This window comes from Cololabis saira, chromosome 5 (assembly GCF_033807715.1).
Source record: "Cololabis saira isolate AMF1-May2022 chromosome 5, fColSai1.1, whole genome shotgun sequence".
Classification (NCBI taxonomy): domain Eukaryota; kingdom Metazoa; phylum Chordata; class Actinopteri; order Beloniformes; family Belonidae; genus Cololabis; species Cololabis saira.
Window position 1 is genome coordinate 9,897,807 of NC_084591.1, and position 10,093 is coordinate 9,907,899.

The following is a 10,093-nucleotide window of genomic DNA, read 5'->3' on the forward strand; positions in this document are numbered from 1 at the left end:
TAATACCAAGCTGGAATGATGTGAAAGTTTGTCCAAACTCTGTAAAACGCCTTCCAGATGGGGACAGAGTAGGGTTGCCACCTTTCAGAAATAGAAATAAGGGACGCCCTGATTTCAGCAGCGCAGGCGCCAAAAAAAAGCCCCCAAACTTCTAAACTGCATAGAAATGTGTTTATTTTATATGAAAAAACAAAATGCTTTGATTTAAAGTTTAAAGTGCTTTAATAGCATTGAACTTGCATGACTGTACAGACTGACAACCATACTAGCAACTGAAATATCCTCCTATGAATATAGCCTACAGGTGAAGAATATGGTGTAAAAGTTAATTTATTTCAATAATTCACTAGAATATGGTGTAAAAGTTAATTTATCTCAATAATTGAACTAGAATATGTTGTACAAGTTAATTTATTTCAATAATTCAATTTAAAAGTTGAAACTAATATATTACATAGTCTTATTACATGCAAAGCAAGATATGTTAAACCTTTATTTGTTATAATTTTGATGATGGAACTGTTTATTGATTTCATAAAATATTCTCTAATTTATTTTTTATTTGGGGTTTTCATAAACTGTGAGCCATAATCACCAAAATCATAACAAATAAAGGCTTGAAATATCTCACTTTGAATTTAGTGGGGAAATAATATATTTGTTTCACCTTTAGTTAAATTTACTACGAATGACGTTTTGCAATATATTCAAATTTTTTCGACCTTCACCTGTATATTATGACATCAATAAATAGGAGTATAATATATGTCCGTATTGGTTCAATACGGAACGCAATTTTTAATTCCCAATTCCCAAGCCCTACCTGGAGGTGAAGCCCGAGTCCTCCCGCTGTCTGGCACATAGAAAGATCTGGGCACAGACGCAGCAGGTGCTGTTGTCCCGCCACTAAGATTTTGCCGGCCTTAATGTTTCCTCTGTTTTATTTTGTTCATTATTGTTACATTTAGTGTTGATGTGTGTGTGACAGATGTGTGTATGGGGCGTATGGGGCGTTAAGGAAAATACGGGGCAAATCGCGTGGACGCAACATTTTTTTCTCAAATAAAGGACAATTCCGTATTTTACGGGATGGGTGGCGACCCTAGGACAAAGTGGCACAAAAACAACACGAACAAAAAGAAAAACAAACAGTTTTACACCACGCTGACTCATGATAGCGCCCCCTACTGGCCCACCGATCCCCGTAAAAGTATGTAAGCATGCAAGTATACGAGAATACATGTACCTTAGAGTATAAATACACCACATTGGAGATTTTTTATCTTAATTGACCCTTTTGGCCTTCTGATAGGTCCCTGGCTGACTAATCAGAAACCCTTCTCCGTTGCTACATCCGGTTTATCCGGTTGGACCAAACAGCCATCTCTCTCATTCACATCAATGGAAAAAGCGTAGTTTTTACTTTCTATGTATCAAATATAAATCACTGGATTCTTTTTTTAAAACTCTGTATTAGTAAAGAGGAACACTTGTAGTGTATTTTTATCCCCAAACTAGCAGAAATCCGATCCAAACTTCCAAAAGAAAGTCGGCTCGGCAGCAGGCTACAGCCCTTTTATTTATTTTTCTTAAAATGGTTAAGTGGTGTGCTCGGGGCACACAGAGAGAGTATCACAGGAATACATTTCATCCCAAAACCAACCGTGAACTACAATAAAGCTACAAGGACGATCACACCTTCCACTTTGCTATCAGCTAAAATAATCAAAATATCTTGTTTTCACCGAAAACCTCTGTTTTTTAAACCCGAAGTGTTCCTTTTTATTTATATCTAGTTGCTGTTGATTTTCTTTGGTACATGAATTAGGAATAAAGTGATGTAAAATCCTGTTTTTACAACGGACGGGAGAGATGACAGTTTTGTCCGACCTAGCAACATGGTCAGGGCTTGACAAAGGATCAATAGGTTCATGAGATGTTGAGTTCATGGTGTTTCCAAGGAATGTTGGATTGATTTTAGATCATTAAGTCACAAGATATAGATCAAAATGAAAACTTTAGGCCACACCCACAAAAAACTTGCTCGTAGCTTTGTTAACATTTTTGCGACGACCACACCTTCCACTGTGCTATCAGCTAAACCAGGGGTCGGCAACCCAAAATGTTGAAAGAGCCATATTGGACCAAAAACACAAAAAACAAATATGTCTGGAGCCGCAAAAAATGAAAAGTCTTGTATAAGCCTTAGAATGAAGACAACACATGCTGCATGTTTCTATATTAGTTATAACTGGGGGAAGATTTTTTTTTTCATTATGCAGTTCGAGAAAAAAGTCGAAATGTCGAGAAAAAAGTCGAAATGTTGAGAAAAAAGTCGAAATGTCGAGAAAAAAGTCAAATTTCGAGAAAAAAGTCGAAATGTCAAGATTAATGTTGAAGTACAATCTTGAGAAAAAAGTCGAAATGTCGAGAAAAAAGTTTAAATGTTGAGAAAAAAGTCGAAATGACGAGAAAAAAGTCAAATTTCGAGAAAAAAGTCAAATTTCGAGAAAAAAGTCGAAATGTCGAGATCAAAAAGGAAAGGAAAAAGGAAAAAAAAAGAAGAAAAAAAGAGAAAAAAGGAAAAGAGAAAAAAAAGAAGAAAAAAAGGTCAAACATTTTTGTAAAAGCTCCAGGAGCTAGACTAATCAATATATATCGTTTTTGCCAAAAACCTCATTTTTTTTAAACCAACTCCACGGTACCCGAAGTGTTCCTTTTTATTTATATCTAGTTGCTGTTGATTTTCTTTGATACATTAAATTAGACATAAAGTGAAAGTAAAAAGTGGACGGGAGAGATGACAGTTTTGCCCGACCTAGCAACATGGCCAGGGCTTGACAAAGGATCAATAGGTTCATGAGATGTTGAGTTCATGGTGTTTCCAAGGACTGTTGGATTGATTTTAGATCATTAAGTCCCAAGATATAGATCAAAATGAAAACTTTAGGCCACACCCACAAAACACGACTTGCCCGTAACTTCATTAACTTTTTATTTTGCGTCCTTAAATCCAATGAAATGACTCTTGGACAACTTGTTCGGTCCACTTCCTCATATGTCCAGCGTTGTCTCAAATCCATGAAAGATAATGTTGATTTTGGTCTAAATAGAAATAAAACCAACAGACAGAACGCTTTGCTCTCACATGTTTGATGTTCAGAAGAGCGCCGGAGTTTAAGCAGAACCTCACTGCGAGAGCGAGCGTCTTGGCATTGATGGATGTCAGGTTCACTCCCAAGTCGTAACGCTCCGCCGCTCCTCGAGGCCCCGGCTCTTAAACCTGACAGCCGGAGGGTCTGGATGAAGGGCGGCGCATGGAAACGGCCGCTTTGAGCAGAAATCCCGTTCTGCTTAACCAGAAGATGTTCAGAGCTCCTCTGTCACTCCTCTAATTAGCAAATACTGTACATTCTCTTTAAAGCTTCAGCTCGGGGACCCCCCTCCTGCGTCGACAGGATTTAAAAGGGTAAGTTGCAGCTGGGTGCTGCTAATCATCATCATCATCGAGGCATTGATCATCAGAAAGTGTCTACATCTCTATAAAAGCATATATTTTGGCAGTTTTGCTGGTTTTAAGCATTTAGGAGCCTGTTAACCCAATGTCAACAGGGAAAGACATAAACAAAGGGAAAGGAAAGGATTATAAAACCGTATTTTTCTTTGTCGAGTTTCCCCCAAATGCTGTTGGCTCACTTTTAAATCTTCTCTTAAAGGAGACCTATTATGGCATTTAACGTATATTTTTAACAGGCCTTGAATGTCTTAAAAACAATCTAAAGCTTGTTTTTTCTACATAAATCAGAAATTCAGCCTGTGGGCCATGTTTCTAGTTTTACCGCTTCTAACCTCACTTTCTGTGAGGGATTCTGAGGGGAGGGGCTATGATAATGAGGCTCTGTGCTGATTGGCTGCCTGAATGACGTGTAGCAGGGGAGGGAACAAAGCCTCTCGAGCAGCGGCTGCGTACACAAAACGTCTCCCATGCCATGCGATCGAACTTCAGTGAGAAAATAAATTCCATTGCTTTATTTTCTATTGGACTGTCCTAACTGGCCGCGAGTTTAATGGTTTCAGTGTGGACAGAGAGCGTCCGATGTCACGCAGCTCGACGCAATAGTCGGGCGCTCACATGCATTTATGACACGGTGTAAACGGATCTTAAGGATTACGGTTCTGCGTTAAATCGACGCGTACCCTACGCCGTAGTCTCTGCGTTGGTGTAACACAGAACCATAAATCAGCCTTTAGTCACCTCGTCTTCACACAGGAAGATTTAATTGAATTCTAAACAGGTACACCACAGTTATTTACTCCTCATCATTTCCTCATCATTTCATTTCTTATGTTACAAGACAAATGAATCATGTTAACTGTAAAGAAATCACAACACTGAATTTTCACAGATGGCAACTTTATTGTTGAAAAAAATAAAAGAACATAAGTTGTATATAAATAACATGTATGCACTATTGTTTGCTCAAGGAAGGACCGTGCATCTTCTGAAAGTGTCGTTGAAGCTCCAGGTGCTTGGAAGATCTGAAACCATGAACAGAAGAAAATGTATTACGGTACTAATAGAGCACTGTAACACGGAGTAACACCGGAGCTAAGCTAAATACTTAGCCCATGCAAAGATCATACTTGTAGACAAATATAAATAACATAAAAAAAATAACGTCACTTACGGCTGACTCGTGTGCAGTTGCCGGGTCCGTGCTGTTGGTACTGATCCTTTTATGAGGGTAAGTGTCGATGCAAAACCTAATTATTACTGTCCCTCGTTGTTCAAACAGCCACCGCTTCCAAACAATGAGGGAAGCAGAAGCGGAGGTCGACCTATGGAAATCCTGGAGATTCTGAACGGCTCGTAGAAGTCACATGACACTGGAAGGATCCTCCGGGCGGGGTGAACAGACCCTGCAGAATTTGGTGTCTTTCCATCTTCTCTGTGTTGGCAGGGTGAGGGGAGATCACTTTATATATGTTAAAGCAAGAAAAAACGTGTTTTTCATAATAGGTCTCCTTTAAAACTTTCCTTTCTAGCAAGTCGTTTGGTGTCGCCCGATGAATATATTATAATTATTCCAGAAGTAAGTCTTTCAGTCTCCAGAAGAGTCTTCTTTCCCGTCCTCCCAACTTCCCGCCGGTCCAGGCAGATGCTCGTCCTCGGCGACTCTGGTTCTTCCAGAGGTTACTTCCTTTTCCACGGGGAGTTTTTCCTTTGACAGTCGCCTGGTGCTTGGTCAGGACAGGGGTGCATCCAAGGAAGGTGTTCAGGCAATCTGTTGCTTTCTTTACATAGCAATTATTATTGGTTTTGTATTAATTGGACTAATTTAGGCTTATTTGTCATTGTTTATCTTAGGGGGGCGTCCTGGTGGGGTTACAAGTGTTTTCTCTCCAGGAACAACACTCCATCTTACTCACGCCTCCTGCGGTCGGGTTCTGCAGAACCACGGTTCTGGTAGACAAAGGTAGCCGGGAACAGCTCAAATTTAATTTTTGCATTTTTGGAGCTACAGCAGAGAAGATGAGGTCCCCACTGTCCGTGAGGCAGGCCAGCTGACAGTCCTGCCGGGGCCCCGTACAAAATAATCTAAGATGGGCCCCCCTGCGCCCGGATCTCTCCTTCTCCTCTTCCTCTCCTCTCCCTCTGCTCTTCAGGTTTTTATACAAGCTAATGGACGTTAACATTAGAGCTAGCCAGTTAGGTTAAGTTACAAGGTTGGTAAACGTTGGCTGTGCTGTTTCTTACCTTGCTCTACGCTGACTTTATTAATTCCAGCTTCACCGTCACCTCCTTTTTAAAATATTTGTGTAGAGAATCTCTGAGGCCTCTATTTTCTTCTTCTCTTCTTCTCTTTTCTCTTCTTTTCTGAGCACCGGACTTGTGCTGACCGGACATTTTGACCATTCTAATGGTTGAATTAAATGATAACATCAAATTTTGATCAGCGGCCGAACCATTTTTGTGTTGGGGGTTCTTGACCACAAGGACAATTAGGAAGAAAACAAATAACAAGCTTTTATGTAACTCAAATACTACATATTCTCTCCACAAATAGGCATATTTTGAAACATTTTGACAAATGATTCCCAATTAAATGAGAGTAAAAAAAAAAAAAATTTCACAGGGTTGCCGTGGTAACCCACATGAACAAAACAGATGTAAACAAACAAAAACAGAGGGTTGGAGAAGCTTGAGACCGGATGAAGCCACCATAAATGCCGGCAGCAGCGCAGATGAGGCTGTTGATTAGAGCTGAGTGTAAATGTCATATTTATCTGCAGTTGTGCTACGAAACGGATATTAAAAATGTCACGAATAAGATATTTCCACACGGAACAACAATCTGCTCGGAAACATTTGCAGAGGTCAGTCATTAAATTATATTCAATACAGAAAAAAATAAAAAAAATAAAATAAGTAGATATAACTTAAAAGGAACAGATATCTTTAAAAAAAACAAAGTTCAGGACAAAATTAATGGAACGTTGTGTTTCTGTAAAAGGTATCAGTTTATGGAACAATCTGGATACAGAAGCCAAAGAATGCAAATCAAACATTACATTTAAAAGAATAATAAAAGCCAGTTTGATCAAGAAATATCATGATAATTTGTAAAGTTAGGTGGGTTTTCTTTTTTTTCTCTCTCTCTCTTTTTAGCACCAATGTCATATTTTTTTTTCTTTGAATCAAAAAAGAATACGACTAGCTGTGTTTGACGACAGCTATTTTGTGTTATTTTATAACTTTGTTGTAGTTTTGTTTTTGTTTTTTGTTTGTTTGTTTTTTTAAATTACATTTTTTGGAATTTCTTTTTTTTTTAAATTGCGTAATTTGTAATTTTTTTTTATTTTTTATTATTACATAAATTGAAATTTAATTTCTTAGGAAAAAGGGACAGATAAAATAAGCTTAGTCGTCTTTCTGTTCCCTTTCATTCAAGGAAAGAGATTTGTTTTAATTATATTTAACTGTTTTGTTTTTCTTTTAATGAATGAAATAAAGAATAAAATAAATAAATAAATATTTATTTGGAAAACCCATAAGTGACTGAAAAATTAAACCGTGAGTCTACAGAATAAAATAAATAAATGGATCTCGGTGTTTTTCTTACAATGCCGACTTGTCATTACCTTAATAAAATACAGTTTTAATAAAAGAGAATGATCCTTTTATGACTTAAGTGTATTCTCAGTATCCGCCAGCAGGGGGCAGCAGATCACAAACTATCGCAGAAGCAGCAGGAAAACTGTCCCTCTGCCAAAGTTGCTCTTCTTTGTTAGTCGTTCATTTGATGTCTAATTATCCACTCAGAACACAAAGATAGTTTTATTTTAATGGGACGATAGTTTAAAACTCCTCAACCGGATCTTTTTAATGTTCACCGAGAGGCGCGGAATAGTTCCAGCTGATCTCCACTAATCAATATGTCGCCATAAACGGGCCATAAGTTTGAAACATAGATGTTTCTTTGCAGTTATTCATATGAACGCAGCTCTCTAAGGCCCCTTGCTGCAGAATTACGGCCCGGTTCAGTCCTGGATGTCGACCTGAACCTCGATCCTTTTCTTTTTCCGCCCATCTGAGAAGGTTTGGGGTCATTATTCCGTCACATGTCCCAGGTTTAGTTAAGCTTCATCTATCGGCTCGCGCTCACTTCTATGAAACTGAGGCAGATGTTGTGCTTGTTGGTCGTTGTTTCTGTTCATAACAACCTCTGATACCCCTTTACCTCCAAACCGGTTCCAGGGCTGGTTCTGGTTCACAACTCGTTCAACTTGCAAACCAGCTGAGAACCGGTTTGTTTTTCCACAGCTCGGGTGCTAAGAAGAGCCACGTCAGTTACGTCTCTGCAAACGTCAGTTACGTTGCTGCGTTTGCGTGAAAGTTGCAGCAACAACCAGGTATCTGCTCTAACAGGACTTGGTCCACGTAGCTCCTCCGTGGACACATCTCTAAGGCCCCGTTTCCACATAGCAAAAACGGTGGCGTTTTCATGCGTTTTGGCCGTTCGTTTACGCGAAAACGGAGCTCAAAGTCTCCAAAAACGATCATTTCTGAAAACTCCGGCCAAAGTGGAGATTTTCAAAAACTCAGTTTTCACGTTTGCTTGTAAACGGAGGGAAATGGACATTTGGGTTCAGAACGTCACATTATGTGACAGAAACGTCACCAGCGTCATGTGTGCGACCTGTGTTTACAATTTGTTTGGCCACCGTCAATATTTTCTTGTATTTTATCCGTTTTATATTCTAAAGTCACACTTAAAAGTAACTCCACTTCTCTGTCACTCCAAACGAAAGACTCTCAGACCCCGTCCACACGTAGCCGGGTATTTTTAAAAATGAATATTTCCCCCCTCCGTTTAAAAAAAAATTTGCATCCACATTACATCGTTTTTAAAAAAAAACCCTTCCACACATAACCGAAGATCTGCGTTTTCGACCACATTCATAAGCATTCTAACCTGTAGATCATCTGGTCTTCCGGGGAAGCTGCACCTCCGCGGGGGCTCCGCGGGCCCTTCACCGTAGCGGTGGTCAAGACCAGAGACCATTTATTTAATAAATAGCTTGGAGAACAGATGCTGGATCATCTGTAGATCTGTAGTAAACAAAAGTCGCACGTCAGAGCAGATTTGTTGTTGTTTTGGAGCATAATGTGACGTTCGAAAACGCAAAACTCCGGTTGTGTGTGTCTACACGCATCTACATAAACAGAGTTTTCAAAAATCTTCACTTTGCCCGAGTTTTTTTAAACCTTCGTTTATTTGCGTTTTCGTGTGGATGACAGGTCAAAACGTAGGAAAATATCTCCGGTTTAGCAGATATCCGCAGATATCCGGCTACGTGTGGACAGGGTCTCATTCCGTCTTGGAAGTAAAGCGACGCAGAGCCTACGGCGTAGGGTACGCGGCAATGCGCGCCGTATGGTGTGCGTCGCTGCGTACCCTACGCCATACGCTCTGCGTTGGTGTAACGCAGAACCATAAATCAGCCTTAACTGGAAGTTACACGTGTCATTTGTTGATGTTTTTTCCAGGATTCTGATTGGCTCATAGCACCTTAACAGCGGATTTATGTGAATTCGTGTAAATGAAGAGATTTTGAAAACGATCTTGTGTAAATGATGGAATTTTTCAAAACGTAGAGGGGGAAATATCCGTTTTTGTAAATACCCGGCTATGTGTAAACGTGGCCTAAAAGACCTCCTCCTCAGACCCATGATGCTTTGCTGCATCCAGATTCATTCTTTAAAAATGTCTCCGTCTCCCAGTCTTGCTGTTGCCGTTGGTCTTAATACTCCGCCCCCTCCACTTACGTAAGCGTAAAAAACAACCAAACAACTCAGCCCACCCCAAAAGCTTCCTGCTCTTTAGATGTCCGCGTTGGCAGTTTTAGATCTGAATTTAAAACATCTGCTTGTTTTTGGTCCAGAAGAAGTTAAAGTCAAAGTTTTTCTCTTTCTGACCGGTTCGGTCCTCTAACTGTGGCGTTTGACCCTTGACCTGCTCAGCGAGGCCTGCACATGCAACTCTTTAAAGTAAATTAGCCGGAACATCCTCATCTTCAGCATATCTGCACAAAAGACTCCCATTTTAAAGAAAGGTGCGTTCTTTTACTTCCACGTAAACGACAACAACAACAAACAACGAGGCGGCTTCTCTCAACAATAAACCCCTCGACAAATTGCAATCTCCTCTCTCTCTCTTAAGAAGACTGACAGATCAATAAACACACAGTCCAATTCCAGGCCTCAGTCCGATGAATCACTGCCAATTTCTCCCGGCCAAACTAATCAGAGCCGCGTCGGGAGGCTTTAGAGAAGGATGTTTACCAGGTATGAGGGAGCAAACGCAGGGAAAGGAGAAAAACTTAAGGAAGGACACAATTACCTTTTTTTTGTATTCTTTATTTCATTCATTAAAAGAAAAACAAAACAGTTCAATATAATTACAACAAATCTCTTTCCTTGAATGAAAGGGAACAGAAAGAAGCTTATTTTATTTGTCCCTTTTTCCCAAGAAATCACATTTCAATTAATGTTATTACACTTTCCAATAAACGTAATTTAAAAAAAAAA